This window comes from Acanthaster planci, linkage group LG15 (genome assembly GCF_054643075.1).
Source record: "Acanthaster planci isolate LZ-2023a linkage group LG15, COTS_SCS, whole genome shotgun sequence".
NCBI lineage: Eukaryota > Metazoa > Echinodermata > Asteroidea > Valvatida > Acanthasteridae > Acanthaster > Acanthaster planci.
The window spans coordinates 1,834,919-1,854,670 of NC_141791.1; the positions used below are offsets into that span (position 1 = coordinate 1,834,919).

At 39.4% G+C, this 19,752-nt stretch overlaps 1 protein-coding gene across 4 annotated transcripts in view; it reads left to right on the forward strand.

Annotated features, from left to right (window-relative positions):
• Window positions 1–14,055, forward strand: part of LOC110974428 (2-oxoisovalerate dehydrogenase subunit beta, mitochondrial-like) — a 29,791-nt gene extending 15,736 nt beyond the window's left edge. For 2 of the 4 annotated variants that reach the window (XR_015427839.1, XR_015427837.1), the window contains exons 11-12: window positions 6,696–6,811; window positions 9,641–14,055. The gene's annotated coding sequence lies outside the window, so the exon portion shown is untranslated. The remainder of the gene's footprint in view (window positions 1–6,695; window positions 6,812–9,640) is intronic. The other 2 variants (XR_015427838.1, XM_022226051.2) reach the window with 1 other exon arrangement.
• Window positions 14,056–19,752: the final 5,697 nt, after the last annotated feature.

Here is a 19,752-nt window from a genome sequence, read left to right on the forward strand (position 1 = left end):
AAATTTTTGGTTTGTGTTGCTGTGAAGTTAAGAGAGCTTATGACTTGTGTAAATTATCAATGACAGTGCCAGTCATTTCTCCTTCAACCCTCCGCCCAATGTGTTCCCTGAACCATGTCCTCCTCCTTCCTTCCTCCCAAAGAGTGGCTGTCAATCATTGTAAGCGTTTGTTCGACATTGATTTGTCCATTTTTCTCCAAACCTCTGCATCCTAGGTTTAACTATTCAAGTCATAAATAATGCATACATTGCAGATGGTTGCTCTACCATAGAAGTTGTCATGTACATGTAAATAGATCATTTTGTGTTTGCTGTGTCAGACACCATATGGTTAAGTATCTAACAGAACGGTAATAATAGACAGCACTGTGTTTATTCTACTTCAACAAAAAAAGTAGCTCATACTGTGCCGTGTAATTGCGCGAGGTAATTTAAAAGTCTTGGAACCTACAAATTTGCCTGCGATGTTATTTGGGCTTTTAATTGGCAACTTTTAAAGGGACATGTTTGTTGCTTCTCTGACAGTGTTTGATTGATTGTGTCAGTTTATGTCCAGCTTTGTGTTGTTTGAACTGAAAGGGAAACCGTTTGGTCAAGTTTCAAACAGCTGTTAGTGTGAACACATTGTTGCAATGTTCCAAGGGGTCAGGTGACCAACTGGTGTTTCAATGGTACTGGGCCATTTTGAATGGCCATTTTGAAGTCAATCACTCAAGATCTCCAAATACCAAGCTTGAGGATGACCTTGAGAGTTTTTGTCAAGATAATCTCTGTTTTCTTCCCCATGATTGACAATGATTCAAGTGTGCCAACTCCATAAGATTCAAAGATTTGTGCTTTTTTGGACACTGAAATAGATAATCCTGGTAATTTTTTGATTTCTGTTTAAACTTTTCTGTATACATGTGTGTGTGTTATTATCTAGCATTCAGTCATGTAATTTGACAGGATCTTTAGCATTTAGTACACATTTGCCGTCATAAACTATTGTCTGGAGTCTTTTACAGTGGTTTCATTCCAGCATGATTTAATTAGCAGTGGCTCTGTGCATCTATGTGTGATAGTCGCCCACATCCAGGGTGGGTGGGGCAGAGGTGTGGCGTGGGCGTGTGGCCTTGTATCCAGTGAAAGCACAGACCAGGTGGATTGGAGTTTGTTCTCTGTGAATCAATAGGCCAGCAGTGCAGTCTGGCCAAAAGGAGAAGGTTGTCACATGTCAGTCAGTTGGACAAATCCCATTGGCTGGATTATGGTTGGGGCATAGCCCCAGTTTAGGTGGGTGCCCTTGAGGAATAATCCGTTCACCAGATGTTCATCCATCTGACTTGGAAAAAAGGGTTTTGTTTTTCTAGCTTACACTAAATGGGAAAAAAAAAATCAAAACTCACTTCATGTAGCTGAAAAAATGCTAAGATTAATACCCTTGTACTTCTAGACAGTATAGTCTTGGTTCAAGTCATCATAGTATCAAGCCCTCATGTGATTTACTTTGACGACCAATTCACACTTTCAACCAGTGACTGTCAAAATCAGTAACGATATAGCACGACGGATACCATGATCAACCTGTAACAGCTTGAACCAAGACTACTCTGTCTGAGAACTTGAACAAATGTACAGCATCAGTTTGCGTTTTTATTGATGGCTGAAGGTTGCCACTATTGTGCAAAAAAAAAAAAGCCTACCAAGGTCAGACTTGCTTCTATTTAACTTGCTACATCAGTGGCATTGCGAGTATGGATGGAGGTGGCATGACAGATTTCAATTCATAGAATTGAACAGAGAGTGTGAAATGTCTACCTTTCTAACAGTGCTCACCATTCACAAAAAAAAACAAGAGAAAGTGTAATAACAGATGACTGCAAAAAACAGGAATGTTAATGGCCACCACAGAAGTAGTGAAAACAAGGAAGTGTAATTTCAAGAGTGGTACTTTTTGCACCTACGCATTTTTGAGTCCCACTTTTTCGGGGACAATCTTGTGTTCTGCAGAGATAATAAATCAGGAGTAATACGTTGGGTGGATAGAGCTAATATTTCAAGCTTAGGACTTTTCTGAAATTGGAAACTCTTTTTGTAATGCCAGACAGAAGTTACTGAAGCTTGAATCAAAAGCATGTTTGCCGTGAGACAGACAGTACCATCATGTCTGTTGTATCAACAATTTAATACCAACTTGTCTGGCACGGCTGAAAAACCTTCCCTAATTTTGGACTAGTAGTGACAACAATTGGTTATTACAGTTAGTTGTTTGTTTCTAGATCTTTGCTTTCAGCGATATATTAATGGCTAAAATGCTAAACTGGAAATGTTCATAAGCAGTCCAGAAAGAGAAACCAGGGCTGAGATCGATCAGCAGTTTTCCTGATTTCGGACCTTTTTTCTTCAGACGTTTCATGATTTCAGGATTTTTCCTACAATGTCTTTTAAAATCTGGAAAATCCTGGGTTAAGGTGTTTTCACGCATGAAAGGTGATCTAGAACAATAATCTGGTATTTGAAGGGGGTGACTTGAGGCGAACACAAATGTACATGTATACTGTAGACCCTATACAGCTATGGCGCCCTCAAAACATCTTGTTATTATTTCGTAGACATTTTGTTTTTTCTCTAGTTTCACCCCTGACATACTCCGTTGTCCAACTTTGAAATGCCAGTTTGGAAAACACACGTTCCCGTTGTCATAGCAGTCTGGAACTGACCGGTAGAAAAAAAAAGTTTTTTATGGTTTTATTATTATCTCATTATGCTTCCCACGGAAACAGCAACCAGCTTGCCAGCAATCCTCACTGCACCAGAATTTATGTATGTAATACCCTTTCCTGGGCCCCTCGATGCCACGCGGGACTGCCACCATATGGTGTCTTCAGCTTTGCAAAACTGGTTTTCAACTGGTCCATTCATATGACATCCTGCTATGCCTGAAGTCTGGTATCCCAACCCAAGCTCTCATCAGTGCCAAGGACTGCTTTCATTTCAATTGTCCTCAATCCCTGATAGTTAGGTGCCTCATTTTTTTTTATGTGACTACACTTAATTTGGGAAGGATTCCACAATTTTTTTGTTTTTTGGTTCCCTGGCTTGGAAGCATTGTCAGTGTCATGTAGAGCCCCCCCCCCATTTTTATACAGTAGTTGATACTGTTCCTTGTAATTAAACCTACATATATGTATGCTGTGCTGGCACTGATACTGCTGTCATAGTTATGACACATGTAGCAACGCAGGCACATGTTTGTTCTCTCCAAGAAAACTTGAATTCCTCATCTGGATTGAAAGTTTTGAATATATGCAAATGGACTGATAGGTCCCCTGTGCAACGTTTTCTCTTATCGCTTAGCCCAACCCAGAATTTGGGCTGCCACCGTCCAGCCCTCCATCTCAGTAACCGATTGACTTTTGATGAACAGTTTGCCTGAGAGTAACAAAACAATTTCTGTGAATCCTTCCTCTTGTTTGAAGAACCAAATAGTCTCCACTTTGGAATTCTCTTGAGTTGCTGATGATTTTTAATTCTCCTTTCTCAAATATTGTTCTTCTTCAGTGGCTTGTGACCCAGTCTAAGGAAAGGAGTCAGAGCCACATTTGAGTTACAGGCCCATAAATTTTGAGAGCAAGGTTGCCGAGTGTAAATAAATCGGATATTCATTCACCATAACCAGCACGCCAAACTGAGCGACACAAGAGCATCAAAGCAGACGGTAGCTTGCTCTTATGCACGCTAAAACAAAATCACTAGTGGCAAGGGATCCGGTTGAAATTGTTGTTCCCAGTATCATGCAAGTAATAGAGAAACCTATTTTCTCAGACCCGCTCTCAAGGGTCATTTCTTTGCTGGGTCAACCAGACACATGGTAAAGTCATCAATTCCCTGGAATCCGAGCCCTCATACAGGACATGGGTTGCAATCAGTGGCCAATGCTTTCCATAGGAAGCTTTCCGTGAACCTGATATGGCCTGATTTTTCTCCTCCAGTGAAAACTCAGTTCTTTGTTGTCTTTTCTCAGGAGACTGGGCCTCTTGCTCTGGAGGGGGGGAGGTGCTTTGTTTTGAGTTTGTTTGACCATGGAGATATGAAAGGCTGGGTACCAAGTCAGCAGTGGTCTGGGTTTTGTTCTTCACAAGCAATATCACTTTTGCACAGGAAATCAGCAAGGAACCCAGCCAAAAGGTGTTATCACCATGGGCGCCATTGAGTGTGAACATTAATGCATAGGCAGAGGCATCCAGGTGTGCCTGCCTGTTGCAGTGTCAAGGCAACTGTGCCTGTTTTGTTAACCTAGTGTATTCCCACCCAAATGGTGCCACGCGATGACAACATTTTACGTGTATTCGCGGTGAAGTTATCCATCTTGCGCTGCTGTACGGCACTATACAATCTTTGGACATCAATATACCTCCTACCAAACTTGTAAACAATCAAACATTCAGTTACATGAAGTCAAAACACGGCCAATTCCTATCTTACACTAGAGTCGTACCGATAGATTTGGACAGTTCATATAAAAAATACGACCATCTAATAACTTGCCACCAAGTCTAGTTTGAAGGTCCTGTCTCCTGCTGTATGTAGGGATTATCCTGGTTTGAATAAACTCATCAGGATGGACTGGATACTGTGTCCATATTCTACCTTCATGGGTTTCAGTTTACAAATCACAAACACAAACATCAAGTTGTCAGTGCATCTCATAATTCAGGTTGATTTCTCTTGGGGGGGGTTGGGTGGGGATCTCTGTGTTTACTTGTATTGTTTAACTTTTAACTGCATAATTGGCAGTCAGGATAGCCAGACAGTTTGCTGTGAAACCAGTTTTATTGACTCAAGATTGTGTTTGTGTGTGTGTGGGGGGGAATTCTTAGTCTATTTGCTTAAAGTGAACTGACAATCTGATATAGTAAAACCGCAACATCATCTTGAACGTTTAAGCTCACAGGCTGGAAGAGAACATGAAAAAGTTCAATTTATTTATCATTTTGTCCTGTAGATCTTGGAAAACAAGGAGCGAGTAAAAAGAATAGGAGGATGAAACGTCTGTGAGGACCTAAAAATATTTGAGATAACCCAGGGACTGCAACGGTGCCATTGTTATTGTCAAATTCTGTACCTCGAGTAAACGCCGTGGAACTGCTCGGCACAAATATTTATTCAGGGAAGAAAACTTTTTGTTGCTTAGCAAGAGCAGATAACCATCCAGAATACCCCTTGTCCCCTGCCCATTTTTAGAGTTCTGCACCTCCCCCAGTCGTCCATTATTTCATTTAATTCAAAACAGCTGAGGGCAGAATGGCTCCTGCCAACCACAGTGCTACTGGCATCCAATTAAAAACCCCTGTTCTCTGTTTACCTACAACAAACTTTGACACCAGATAACCCACCCTGCTCTCCAGTTTATGTAATCGCCAAACAGTGGGGAGGGCACCTGATTCAAATATAACCAGTTTTTTCTTATCTGTTGTAAATACTTCAAGGCAGCAGGAATGTTAACACAAAACACAGCAAGTGTTACCGTGGGCCTGTACTGTGGGCCCTGTGGGGTTGATAATGTCTTCAGTGTCAATGAAAAGGGGTGTATGAAGAAGGTGGGGAGGGGGTTCTTTGGGCTTTGAATTTGTCTACAGCAGAGTGTGGGAAACGGAGCGGTAATAAGGGTCAAGCTCTTGGAACTTGTAGGTACCTCTGACTTAGGTCATGGCTTTTTTTTTCTCTCTCTCAGTTGAAAAGACCAGGAAAATTGTGTCAATATAAGTACAGGGCTCCATAGTGCATACTGAGTAGGTTATCAAAGGTGCCAAATTGTAAGTACGGTGCAGTGATGCATACATGTGGAATACCAGCACGCTGAGTTATACCATAGAGAAATGAGGGGCATGGTTATATCATGCAAAATGGCTGGTGCACTGAGGCCATTAACACTGTGCACTGACATGCATTGCATAACTTGCTGGGTACCAATGAGGTATTATCTTTATTTTTTTTAATGTATGAACAATGTTAAATACAGGTGCAAAGACATGATTCATGCTTTGTAGACACGTTCTGACATTTAATTGTTTTACCTAGGGGGATCTTCAGAGCATGTAATATACAGGTGAGTATATTTTGAAGAACTTCAAGAATGACCTGCAGTTTACTGTTTCAGCCCCATGCCGGATCTCACTGTCCCTTCTTATATGGGCCTTTTCATTTTTATGCATTCATGGATGTTCTTCTTGGCTGGCTTCAGTGTAGAAATGGGCTATGCTTTGTTTGCATATTGCAGTTAAATTGTCTAAGGAAGGTGTACAGAGGAATCCTACTTGTGTATGGCCCAAGTATTATGCCTTTGGTGATTGTGTCCTTCATCCATGGTTCAAGGGCCCGTTTGATCTTCTAGTGATCCGACATTGCTTCACTGACACCAGAACCTGCCTAACGGATGAAGCAAATCATCCATTTGATCTCTGATCAAGACCTACGTGTACATCTGTGTGAAACCATGAAACGAACAGGTCCCAAGAAAGAACCCTGGGGCAGCTTTTTGGAGTAAACAGCAGGTTGCTGTGACTGACCGTACTTTGCAAGCTAACAGGCAAAATTTCTCCAACTTGGCCGTGGGTGTTTGTAGGGATAAGATGTACAATAAATCACATAGAATATGTTATTGTAAAGGTCTGGCTCCTGAGATGAATGACCAATTATTGTCCTTCCTGCAGTACCCTGGGAGTATTCAAGCCTCAAATTACCCTGCACCCACCCCCCCCCCAAGTTGGATCAGACACTCCTCTGTGCTCCAACCAGTGTCCTTTATGCTCGGACAAAGAAGAGCTGCGTAAGTGACCTTATCCCATTGCAGTATCACAAAAGGCATAAGGTTGCCGGGGTAGAATCGTGTCTGGCTTCCGGAAGAAAGGCTGTCTGCGGATATGTTTAAATCTTTCTAGTCTCTTCATAAATGCTATCTTCCTCAGAGGGTTTGGGGATAATGATATTACCTGCACAAGACTAAGGATCAGTGTCACTTATTTGGTTTTTTTTGGGGGGGGGAACTGGTCTTGCCTGAAGGTAATAAATCCGACAACTTTTTTCCATTGAAGATCTCTTCTACAGGTCATTCCATTTTTACTTGACATGTTGACTATTTCCAGGGAATGTCTTTAATCTGTTTAAATCCAACACTGTACCCAGTGGGGCAAAATCTCTGTACTCAACAGAATTGGTTATCAAGCTCTGTTCAAAGGAATGGTCATTGGGTTCTGCTTCACCATTCAGTCTATCTATCAATCTATCCCAGATCCTTCAAAATCCACTCAAGAAAAGAAGCTGTTTCTTTCAACGGCTTTGATGCCCCTTAGAAACTCCATTGTTGTGCACAGGAAATGTGTCGGTGCCTCGGTGGTTTCCTGCAGGGGTGGAAGATCCTGGAAGGTTCAGAATTTTGTTTCATGCCAAAAATCCTACCCCTGGAACCTACTTCACCAATCTGCAGCAGCCACTGACCTGCTTTTGAAGAGGGTAGTTTCCCCACCTTTTTTGGAAGTGAAGTAATTGACAAAATGGCGCGGTATTGGAGTGGGAAGGAGGGGGGGCCATTTTTTTCCCCAGAGGATTTCTCGGAGTAATTGAAAATGGAATTCCAAAAATTGGACCGTAGTTGCTCTTGCAGTGTGGAGGTCTTGCTATCATCGTGTACTTGCCCACTCACAATTTGCACTATTGGACTTGTTGACGAGGGGAAATCCATTGTTTGCGCAAGGCTTACCCAGGGTCCGTGTATTGAGCCCGTGAATGGGATTTTTCCATGAATTGGTGAAAGGACTTCAGAGGCAGTGGGCTTGATATATGAGATGGGGGTGTGTGTGTGTGGGGGGGGGATAGATTAGGGAAAGAGTGGGTACTAGCATGGGGACTAATGAGGTATCATGGGGTTACCTTGGGGAACCATGGCTACCTGGCAGTTGCCATGGCTACCCTGCATTGAGGTTTGTTTGGGAATTCAGCCTTGCATAGTGCAATACACCAAATTGCCATTTGTGAAAGGCCATCAGATGGATGATAAATGAACAGTTCATTCACAGCATATTGCCCCAGTTCAAGTGTTCAAATGTAGACTTTTTTAGTCAAAATATGTCCTGCCTCTATTTTCATTGGTTGCACTGTTGGGTACGTCCTTACAGTTAGAATCACAAGGAGTAAAGACACAACTGCCGTCTCGGCTGAATTTCACTCCCTTTATTGTGTCAATCCATTCTAGAATGTTGAACGGAAGTACCACTTTTACCCACAAGGCTTACATGTAGGTACATTAGAAGAATGGACTGTCGTACTGTAAGTACATGTGCCAATCTGGCAGCATGATGTGCCAAATTCAAACTTGAATTCTATCCAGACTCAACCACCTGACACACAGCCTCTGACCATGACCGTTGACCCCCGATGCCAACCCGACCCATAATCCATTCAGTACCTTTGTGAAATACAATTACTACACGCTCCGACAATATCACCTTTTCAGGAACCTGTATTCTGTAGAGGATGTCTGAATTGCAGTCTGGAAAAAGTAGCTGACCTTCTCGAGCTTTTTAACGACACCTCACTGAATTTAAATTTCTGAAGAGAAAATAACCAACAGCATAAGCTCCATCAGGGGTCCAGTAGATCATAACATCTTCGAGGGATAACAGCTTAATTTTTGCTCAGTTTGAGAAGGAATTCAAACAAAGAAAAACAAACGAATCGATGAATACATTCATTTAAAAGACAGCTGTGAAGGTCCGAGTTCCTGTGCTGATAGTATACTGAGAGAAGAAAATGAACAACAGAAATCAAATGCAGTCTGGTTTCCTGCGGGAGATGATGAATGAATATGGAGGTGGGAAGGGATTGAGTGGGAGGGTGGACAATGTGAAGGCCGAGGTGGAAGGTGGCGAGATCAAAGAGTGAGGAGAAATGCATGAAAGATTGATTGATCAGATCATTAAAAATGGGCCATTTCAAGGAACTAAAAAACTGGCATGAATTGCTTAATGAACCAGTCATCGAGTTGGGAATTTTCAATTTTGACATTAGCGACGATCTTTGGAGAGGAGTAGCCTTGTAACAATTAGTCCTTATTGTGTAGCAGTGTTGTAGTATAACAGCAGATTTGAATTTTGATAGGATTTTTTTAATTCAGAATTTTGTTTTGTGATTTTTTTAAAAATGTGCATGGATCAGCTGTGCATTATTTCTTCCGTATTTTTTATTAACTTGTGTTGTGGTATACGTGTGGTATTTGGCTGTTGGCCGTATTTGAGAGTCTTGCAAAAAACTTTAAGAATGCATCTGAAATACCTGGCTAATATTTGAAAAATTCCCTCCACATTTAAACACTCCTAGGAGTTGCTTAGTTTCCATTGTAGGCCAAATGGCAAATATTTACAATTTCACATATAGCTGTAATTCTGAGTGGTTTGCCCTAAAAAAAAGCCAAAAATTGCATTTAGCAACAACTTTGGCCATTCAACATTTGTAAGATTTGTGGAGGTTACAAACAAATTCGTTCATGTGTTGGGACATTTATGAAATAAAGAAAGGAAATTTGCTCACACTCTTTTTTTTTCCGGCCAAACTAAGAGGTTTTTTCATTCTTATCAGATTTTCTTGTCACTTTTCTTCACAGATTGTATTCCTCCTCACCTCCTTCTCTCTTAGAAACCCAAAGGCACATGTCCATCCACCTTGTGCAAGCAAAAGGATGGATGGGAAGTAATCTTAAGGCTCAGAAAGAGTCAGACAGTAACCTGCTTCTTGTCCAGCTTGGACGTCATCTTTCAGCTCTACTATCGGTGTCAAGCTGTTCTAGTCATGCCCGAATGAGATTGCTCCACACCTTCGACTTCTATGAAACAAACTGACGCGTCAACTGTAGAACAGTACTCCATGACACTGAAGCGACAAGAAAACATGAGACGAATCTGAGATACGGGCACCCCCCACCTTGCACTGGAGTAGTCATCACAGCTGCAAATAAAAGCCTCTCAAGAATTCAGGTCGATAGCTCCACACGCGATCATGTGACACCCCCTCTTTTTTTCCATTGCATTTCTATATACCACAATTGATTGTGTCATGTGATTTGAAGGCTGTGCGTCCCACATTGGTGATCATTGGATCATTAAATTTGAAAAACAAAGGTCTGGTAATATTGTACCGTGATATTTGGATTCTTGTCACTGAATATAAATGTAACCTTGCCCTACAAACTTTCTCAAACCCCTTTCCCCAAAGAAAGGTTAGTGTAGTGAACCCTTTCCTTTCTTCTTCCTCAAATCTACAGAAGTGGCACAGTTCACAATTTTTTTTCCCTCCGAAGCATGTTCCATGTGATAATTTAATTAATTAGTTCATGTCTGAATCACTGCCATGTGGGTGCAGTGTTGCATCTGGCCACCTGTCTTGAAAATGGAAAAAAAAAATCCAAAATTAATTTACATCTCCCCGGCACAAATCCATCCTTGAAATCGCAGATTTTTACTTGTTCAAAAATTTACAAACCAACCAGGTATTTTTCACATAAATTTTCTACATCGGTGAGCAAATCTTCACATTTCCTTCCCGCATATGAGGTACAGTGGAAATATGGCCTCCAGTAGCGCTTAGGGATGTCAGTTTTGAAAACATCACTAAGAGTCAGAGTGGGAAGCACTTTTTAGCCTCAGCTTTGATAGGACAGGCAGGTATTTCAATCCTAGATGAAACCCCGTTAGGGTTTTCGACGATGTGTTGTCCATTTCTACTATATGCTCAAATTTATGTGCAGAAGAATTGAAGCAACTTATAAATTCATTAACCTTTACCATATCCAATCCAACAAGATTCTATTTTATCTACACTAAACCTCAACTTGAAAGAGTTAGGGCCATATATGGTACTTTCTTTCTGACATCATTTTGGCATTAATTTTAACAGTCCTGAATCCTCCAATGTGAGTATGAGTATAAATAAATCTGAACCATGGCCAGAAAAATGGAGCAGGGGCCGTTGAAGCCAAAGATGCTAACATGTCATACACAAGGAAACAATCATTTTGCTGCCTCTTTCAAATATAGAAAACCTATTTTCCTTTCATCATGGAGATTTTCTGTAAAGGGGGGAGGGGTTTGCTCAACAAGTAATGTTGTAATTTTGTAACCTAGTGAGGGGAATGTACAAAGTGAATTATAAGGACAAGAAATATTCGGCCAGATGGAAACCTGTCTTTTCTAGAAAGATGCCAAACTTGTCAGTTATAAATAACACTCATTTAAGTGAGAAATGTGGTTGTACAGTCACAGAGCTTTAAATTAGAAGTGTGCATATTGAACAGTTATATAGAATTGTAACCTAATGACAGAGAGAGATGGTTAACAATGTAATGAAGGGTATTTGAAATATGCCACTAGGTTTGAATGTGACTGTTTTCAGCAAACATGTACATTTATCAAACATAAAATCCAGAGCATGTCAAGAACTATAATTTGTGTGTCTGTGCTGGAATCGAGTTTTGTTTACAAAAACCTTTCAGTGTTTTTTTTTTGTGTGGGGGGGTGTCACATTTCCAGTGGCTGGCTTGAAAAGCCTTGTATCACAACTTGCTTTGTTTTGGTGTGAAGGCCTGCCAAAGAAGAATGTGTGAAACAAAAACAAGAAGACAAAGCCAGGGAGTGGGATTTTATGTTATCAGGACCTTTCAGACTGTACATTTGCTAACAACTACATCATCAGACAGAGAAAAAAGGCAGTCAGGCGTAAACAAATTATAACACAGGGAACATGAGTACATTATTGCTGTACTTCCATGCATAACTCAGCCAATTGCGCCATCAAAAGCTACATACGTGTTCAGAAGAAGGTATTGGGAGCTGTTTGGTACAAAACCTATGTCCAAGTCTTTCTCTCTTTCTCACTTTTTTCTTTTAGGGGAGGAAGCGTTCTAATCCACACCTCTGATATTTGTAGTTTACCCTGTAGAGCTCTATTTCACTTTGAAACTCTCAACAGGGTTATTGTTTTTAATGGAAGATGTGGATTTTTGTCAAGTATTATCTAAAGACTATTGCACAGTAATATATTCAGTCAATTATTATTTTTAGTCGTGTCCAGTAGGAAGTAACCATTCTGTTATTGTTACAAGAAGGTGGAGATCCACCTTCCACCTGTCTAATGTTATGCAGCTGGTCAGTATGTTGAGGGCAAAAAATGTTTTGCTTGGCCAAAAACAGGATACCAGTCAAAAAGTCCTGTATGTCCCAAACACTTCTTGTAAACTGGTTCCCCGTGGATTGTCTGTCTCTTCAAACACATACATTATGTGTAGCTTTGCGAATCAATATGCCAGTCTTATTAGTAGGTAGAGGAAATTGGTCGGTGGCAGAAATACATTTGACATTTATCAGCTGCCATTAAACGAGGCTTGTGAATTAGAAACTGGCAGATTGCCAAATCCCTAATGTCTGCTTAGAGATGACAGTGGGGGCAAGTTGGTCAGGGCCTAATTTCACAGAGCTACTTAGCAGTTAGCAGCAAAGTCATGCCAACTTCTGCAGAAAAAGTTTGCTCATTTGAAGCACTATGTCATGGCAGTACTTGGCGTGGTACTAAAGGTTTTGCATGCGTAGAGATTTCTATCGTTACATTTCTAAGTTTGAGCAAATTTTTCCTCCAAAGTTAGCATGCCTTTGGCTGTGCCTACGCTTACAATCTCCCTGAAATATGTGGAGCCTCTGTTAGCCTGAAATCATGTGCCAAGCAGCATAATGAATTTTGTCCCTGAGCTCATATTTTAGGGAGTCAAATTCATGATGCTTACTGGCACAAATCCGCTGAGCACAAAATGGTCTTTTTGTTAAAAGCGAAATCTGAAGATCAGCATATTCCGTTAAAGTGCTTTGTACAGATGTAACAGTGACGTCTCATTAAAAGGTTACTGTGACCAATTAAATTTCAACCAGAACCTTATAAAAAGAAAACAAAAGACTTAACAAGATTAGGACCCTCGGAGTTGCAGTATTTTGTTGTGACGGTGTTTTTATATTGAGATTTCCTCATCTGTAGCCCATTGTTTGTTGATTTCTTTCACTGAATTGTTCAGGTCTCTGTGTATATGCAGGTCACTGTGGTAAGGGATTCCTGTCGGCTCCAAAGGATATCCTGGTTTGCTGAGTAGTGCACTGAAAAGAAACACATATTGTACAATTCCAGGGCAATCAAGGAGAGGGGTGGAGCTTAACAGACCTCCCCCCCCATAAAAATAGTCTTGAAATCACTGTGGTCAGGTAATGGTTCCACAGATTGTTCACATTTCAGTCGTAGAACCTTATTGTACTGTTGATATCGTACATGACAAGATGCATAAAGAGATACCATAGAAAATAAATTGAACTATCTTTATTTTTCTTTACCATTTTTGAACGAGTTTCAAAAACTGATACAGGTACGTTTACTGCAAAAAGAGGGACCGTAACAGAGACATGTTCGCGTGGGCTGGTCCAAGCCAAAGCTCACCTACACCTGACACCGTAGGCTGCTCTTTCGCCAGAGAAGCAGCCTCAGAATTGATGACTTTCAAAGTTTCTTTTCCCTTTTGTCCTCAGTGGGGTTGATTTTAGATTGTTTTTTTTTTATCCCCGCTAATGGAAAGCATGTACCACTCTTGGCGAGGAGACATGTCATTTTGTTGCCTGTGGCGGTATGTGTTTATTTCGCAGTTTTGTTTTAATGCTGATGGAAGAGAGATTTAACTGAAAGCCGTTCAGTTTGCTTTCAAGTTTTCCCAAGACCCTTTAAAGGGCGAGTTTTATGAATTTGTTCTTTGTTGTTTTGTTTTGAAGAACTCTATACAGTTTTGAAATGTGATACATGAAGAAAATGTGAAGACACAATTTGGCCGGGAAGTAAACTTTTCTTGTCTGACTTATTTTGTGAACTCTGAGGATGTAGTGTTTTATATCCATGCAAAGTATCGAATGTCGTAGTTTATGTGGAATGATTGACCTCACAGGACCTAACAGGAAAACCCTAATAAACGGGCCTGAATCGCCCATTTCCAAATTCCAATATGATTTTCACACACATCGGGGGAAATTAATCAAATATAATCGTCAGTCCTCGGGCCCCTTTTTGTGTGTGTTTTTCAAAAGGATGAGTTTGTTTTGATTTGACCTTGTGTGGTGAATGAAGAGTCTGAAAACCAGATGTTGCCTAATCAGGTACCCACAAATCATGTCACCCATATTCATGAAGGTAATTTTAACTTTTAAAAAAATAGGACTTAAAACCAGTGGCTTTCATCAGCTACAGTCTATTTGATGTTTAGAAACAGAGATGTACCGCAGGTTTACTTTCTGCTTGCTCGTGGGCACTCGCATTATGTGCACCGTTTGGTCAGTTTAAAGGGGAAAAAGAGCATCCTTAATAATAGGGGTTTGGAAAAGTTGTACTGAGTTTGCAATGCCTTTGTCGACGTCTTATTTTGGAAATATTACTTATTTGCCGTCCACCCGAAGAGGAAACAAAGAAGCAGGTATTTAATGAATTTTGGGTCCATTGGGTTTAAAGGTCAAGTGTTTGAGCCGAGTGGTTTTCATTTTAAGGGTCTTGAAACTCTCATAGCGCTCAGCACGCGTTGGCAGCGTGCAAGGGCAAACTCGAGCGGGATCTTTTCAAGCCAGATTGCCCCTCGCTTGACCTTTGCGCCGCCCGCGCCTGCTCCAGGCATGGGACGCTTCGGCTGCTGGCTGGGCCGTAGGGGCCCACACCATCTCAGCGACTGCGTGAATATCGGAAACAGATGCTTTTCTTTGAAAATTTATAGTTCGAATATCAAATTACGAACCTTTTATGGCGATTGCGCGAACAGGATTGTGGACAGCCGGCATAACTTGTAAGTCCATGATCTGATTCGGTCCCAAACCCCAAAACACATAACATGTGTTACATAACTTGGTGAATATACTGTGCACTGCGAAGCTACACGGATTTACGAACTGCATTCGCGACCTAAATGCCTTAGAAAGGAGTGGGAAAAAAAAATCGATTCAGTGTTTCGCAACTGTATCAAAAGGGTTACAAAAGATTGAGAGTATGTTTTAGGCACTAACATGTATGAATACACGCAAAATCATATGGCAGAAACTTTGAGCTTAAAAATTAAAAACTGCAAGGGGTTAGCCTTGCAATTTTTATAAATTTTGGACCAAAATTTGACTTTTCTCCAAACCACTTCCAAATGCTTTTAGATGACCAGGAAGGTGTTCTAAAGACTTCAAGACATCATTTAAGGAAGTTTCATGAAAAATGACATTGCAGGAATTTGAGCTCAAAAATTGAAAAACTACAAGGGGTAAGCCTTGCAATTTTTATAAATATTGGACCAAAATTTGACTTTTCTCCAAACTGCTTCCAAATGCTTTTAGATGACCAGGAAGGTGTTCTAAAGACTTCAAGACATCATTTAAAGCAGTTTCATGAAATATGACATTGCAGAAATTTGAGCTCAAAAATTGAAAAACTACAAGGGGTTAGCCTTGCATTTTTTATCAATTTTGGACCCAAATTGACTTTTCTTCAAACCACTTCCAAATGCTTTAAGATGACCAGGAAGGTGTTCTAAAGACGTCAAGACATCATTTAAGGAAGTTTCATGAAATATGACATTGCAGAATTTTGAGCTCAAAAATTGAAAAACTACAAGGGGTTAGCCTTGCATTTTGTATCAATTTTGGACCAAAATTGACTTTTCTTCAAACCACTTCCAAATGCTTTAAGATGACCAGGAAGGTGTTCTAAAGACTTCAAGACATCATTTAAGGCAGTTTCATGAAATATGACATTGCAGGAATTAGAGCTCAAAAATTGAAAAACTACAAGGGGTTAGCCTTGCATTTTTATCAATTTTGGACTAAAATTTGACTTTTCTTCAAACTGCTTCCAAATGCTTTAAGATGACTAGAAAGGTGTTCTGAAGACTTCAAGACATCATTTAAGAAAGTTTCATGAAAAATGACATTGCAGAATTTTGAGCTCAAAAATTGAAAAACTACAAGGGGTTAGCCTTGCATTTTTATCAATTTTGGACCAAAATTTGACTTTTCTTGAAACTGCTTCCAAATGCTTTAAGATGACTAGAAAGGTGTTCTGAAGACTTCAAGACATCATTTAAGGCAGTTTCATGAAAAATGACATTGCAGGAATTTGAGCTCAAAAATTGAAAAACTACAAGGGGTTAGCCTTGCATTTTTATCAATTTTGGACCAAAATTGACTTTTCTTCAAACCACTTCCAAATGCTTTTAAATGATCAGGAAGGTGTTCTAAAGACTTCAAGACATCATTTAAGGAAGTTTCATGAAAAATGACATTGCAGAATTTTGAACTCAAAAATTGAAAAACTACAAGGGGCTAGCCTTGTATTTTTATCAATTTTGGACCCAAATTGACTTTTCTTCAAACTGCTTCCAAATGCTTTAAGATGACTAGAAAGGTGTTCTGAAGACTTCTAGACATCATTCAAGGCAGTTTCATGAACAATGACATTGCAGGAATTTGAGCTCAAAAATTGAAAAACTACAAGGGGTTAGCCTTGCATTTTTTATCAATTTTGGACCAAAATTGACTTTTCTTCAAACCACTTCCAAATGCTTTAAGATGACCAGAAAGGTGTTCTAAAGACTTCAAAACATCATTTAAGGAAGTTTCATGAAATATGACATTGCAGAATTTTGAGCTCAAAAATTGAAAAACTACAAGGGGTTAGCCTTGCATTTTTATCAATATTGGACCAAAATTTGACTTTTCTCCAAACCGCTTCCAAATGCTTTTAGATGACCAGGAAGGTGTTCTAAAGACTTCAAGACATCATTTAAGGAAGTTTCATGAAATATGACATTGCAGGAATTTGAGCTCAAAAATTGAAAAACTACAAGGGGTTAGCCTTGCATTTTGTATCAATTTTGGACCAAAATTGACTTTTCTTCAAACTGCTTCCAAATGCTTTAAGATGACTAGAAAGGTGTTCTGAAGACTTCTAGACATCATTCAAGGCAGTTTCATGAACAATGACATTGCAGGAATTTGAGCTCAAAAATTGAAAAACTACAAGGGGTTAGCCTTGCATTTTTTATCAATTTTGGACCAAAATTGACTTTTCTTCAAACCACTTCCAAATGCTTTAAGATGACCAGAAAGGTGTTCTAAAGACTTCAAGACATCATTTAAGGAAGTTTCATGAAATATGACATTGCAGAATTTTGAGCTCAAAAATTGAAAAACTACAAGGGGTTAGCCTTGCATTTTTTATCAATTTTGGACCAAAATTTGACTTTTCTTCAAACCACTTCCAAATGCTTTAAGATGACCAGGAAGGTGTTCTAAAGACTTCAAAACATCATTTAAGGCAGTTTCATGAAATATGACATTGCAGGAATTTGAGCTCAAAAATTCAAAACTACAAGGGGGTTAGCCTTGCATTTTTATCAATTTTGGACCAAAATTTGACTTTTCTTCAAACCGCTTCCAAATGCTTTAAGATGACTAGAAAGGTGTTCTGAAGACTTCAAGACATCATTTAAGGCAGTTTCATGAAAAATGACATTGCAGGAATTTGAGCTCAAAAATTGAAAAACTACAAGGGGTTAGCCTTGCATTTTTTATCAATTTTGGACCAAAATTGAGTTTTCTTCAAACCACTTCCAAATGCTTTAAGATGACCAGAAAGGTGTTCTAAAGACTTTAAGACATCATTTAAGGCAGTTTCATGAAATATGACATTGCAGAATTTTGAGCTCAAAAATTGAAAAACTACAAGGGGTTAGCCTTGCATTTTGTATCAATTTTGGACCAAAATTGACTTTTCTTCAAACCACTTCCAAATGCTTTAAGATGACCAGGAAGGTGTTCTAAAGACTTCAAGACATCATTTAAGGCAGTTTCATGAAATATGACATTGCAGGAATTTGAGCTCAAAAATTGAAAAACTACAAGGGGTTAGCCTTGCATTTTTATCAATTTTGGACCAAAATTTGACTTTTCTTCAAACTGCTTCCAAATGCTTTAAGATGACTAGAAAGGTGTTCTGAAGACTTCAAGACATCATTTAAGGAAGTTTCATGAAATATGACATTGCAGGATTTTGAGCTCAAAAATTGAAAAACTACAAGGGGTTAGCCTTGCATTTTTATCAATATTGGACCAAAATTTGACTTTTCTCCAAACTGCTTCCAAATGCTTTTAGATGACCAGGAAGGTGTTCTAAAGACTTCAAAACATCATTTAAGGCAGTTTCATGAAATATGACATTGCAGAATTTTGAGTTCAAAAATTGAAAAACAACAAGGGGTTAGCCTTGCATTTTTTTTTATCAATTTTGGACCAAAATTGACTTTTCTTCAAACCACTTCCAAATGCTTTAAGATGACCAGGAAGGTGTTCTAAAGACTTCAAGACATCATTTAAGGAAGTTTCATGAAATATGACATTGCAGGAATTTGAGCTCAAAAATTGAAAAACTACAAGGGGTTAGCCTTGCATTTTGTATCAGTTTTGGACCCAAATTGACTTTTCTTCAAACTGCTTCCAAATGCTTTAAGATGACTAGAAAGGTGTTCTGAAGACTTCAAGACATCATTTAAGGCAGTTTCATGAAAAATGACATTGCAGGAATTTGAGCTCAAAAATTGAAAAACTACAAGGGGTTAGCCTTGCATTTTTTATCAATTTTGGACCAAAATTGAGTTTTCTTCAAACCACTTCCAAATGCTTTAAGATTACCAGGACGGTATTCTTGTGGTTAGCCTCGCATTTGAACTAAATTTGTGACTAACTTTTGGCCAAAATGTAACTTCTTTTTTATGTTTCCGTTGTTATGTGAAAGGTTTACTCTAAGGGTTAAGAAAAAGTTTTTGTTTCTTGCAAGCAAAATTATAACTCACTATTTATGAATAAAAACTATATATCACAATCAGTGACTATTCAGGTATCACAAAGTGTTATTAATGGTCCCATTAATCCATAATTCAATACTCTGCATTGTCCGTTTGTATTTTCCCCCTGCAACTTTGCCAGTCACACCTGTTGTACACACAGAAAATTTGTCATCAAAAGGACCCATTGAGAATAGGTCTTCAACCAATGGGTGACTATGTATATCTGGACATCACGTACACAACTAGATCGATCATCGTTGGACAGCAAATATCTATCAAAGGCAATGCTGTCCACTCCTGTTGGACGGAGCATGAATATTGTGAAGTGGATCACTTTCTATTGGACATACATGTAAATCAAGAAAGAGATCTGAATTGGAAGAACTGTTAGCCTTGAAAATACAAACAGACTAAGATGGCATTAAGATTCAAAGGTTGTCTCGGGGAATGGAACCGTGATCACGGGAAGTGAAACTCGAGAAAACAGAGTCTTTCAAGGCTGAAAAAGTGTAAACCCTTTAAGCATAATATGTGGCTGTGCACATCCGAAGAAAAAAACTTAAATATGACAAAGATAGGATTGTACATTATCCTGTTAGTATGATCTGTAGAGCTTCTGTATAATAAATCACCTTCTGACCTGGCTCCCTAACTCATTGTGAAAAAGCAAACCATAAAATATGTCAGTAACTCAGTTGAATACATGCACCGGGCTTTCAAATCCAAGATGAACCACAAAGACAGCTTGTGTTCTGCACAACCAACCATCAGGAAAACAGTCAGAATACATGTATTGTGTTTGTACCGCGGCTGTGCTTTGCAGGCCTGTTTTT